This window comes from Arachis hypogaea, chromosome 19 (genome assembly GCF_003086295.3).
Source record: "Arachis hypogaea cultivar Tifrunner chromosome 19, arahy.Tifrunner.gnm2.J5K5, whole genome shotgun sequence".
NCBI classification, from domain to species: domain Eukaryota; kingdom Viridiplantae; phylum Streptophyta; class Magnoliopsida; order Fabales; family Fabaceae; genus Arachis; species Arachis hypogaea.
This window is the reverse complement of record NC_092054.1, coordinates 92,233,559-92,234,511: the sequence shown is the minus strand read 5'-3', so window position 1 is coordinate 92,234,511 and position 953 is coordinate 92,233,559. Positions and strand designations below refer to the sequence as shown.

At 40.1% G+C, this 953-nt stretch overlaps 1 non-coding gene across 1 annotated transcript; it reads left to right on the top strand.

The window, feature by feature from the left end:
- The first annotated feature begins 298 nt into the window (after window positions 1–298).
- On the top strand, window positions 299–406 carry LOC112780960 (small nucleolar RNA R71). Its single transcript, XR_003191763.1, has one exon. It is a non-coding gene; the product is annotated as a small nucleolar RNA R71 (small nucleolar RNA).
- Window positions 407–953: the final 547 nt, after the last annotated feature.

The window sequence follows — 953 nt, the reverse complement described above, 5'->3', positions numbered from 1 at the left end:
GCATTCCATGCAGACTCTGAGAAATCATATTGACTTGCTGAGTCAATATTTTATTCTGAGCCAATATGGCATTCAGAGTATCAATTTCAAGAACTCCCTTCTTCATAGGCGTCCCATTACTCACAGGATTCCTCTCAGAAGTGTACATGAACTGGTTATTAGCAACCATGTCAATGAGTTCTTGAGCTTCTGCAGGCGTTTTCTTTAGGTGAATGGATCCACCTGCAGAAGTATCCAATGACATCTTTGATAACTCAGATAAACCATCATAGAATATATCCAGGATGGTCCATTCTGAAAGCATGTCAGAAGGACACTTTTTGGTCAACTGTTTGTATCTTTCCCAAGCTTCATAGAGGGATTCACCTTCTTTCTGTTTGAAGGTCTGAACATCCACTCTAAGCTTGCTCAGCTTTTGAGGAGGAAAGAACTTGGCTAAGAAAGCCGTGACCAGCTTATCCCAAGAGTTCAGGCTATCTTTAGGTTGAGAGTCCAACCATATTCTAGCTCTGTCTCTTACAGCAAAAGGGAAAAGCATGAGCCTGTAGACTTCAGGATCTACTCCATTAGTCTTAACAGTATCACATATCTGCAAGAATCCAGTTAAGAACTGAAAAGGATCTTCAGATGGAAGTCCATGAAACTTGCAGTTCTGCTGCATCAGAGAAACTAATTGAGGTTTCAGCTCAAAGTTGTTTGCTCCAATGGCAGGAATGGAGATGCTTCTTCCATGTAAATTGGAATTAGGTGCAGTAAAGTCACCAAGCATTCTCCTTGCATTATTATTATTTTCGGCTGCCATCTCCTCTTCCTGTTCGAAAATTTCTGAAAGGTTATCTCTGGATTGTTATAATTTAGCTTCTCTTAATTTTTTCTTCAGAGTCCTTTCAGGTTCTAGATCTGCTTCAACAAGAATATTCTTGTCCTTGCTCCTGCTCATATGACAAAGAAGA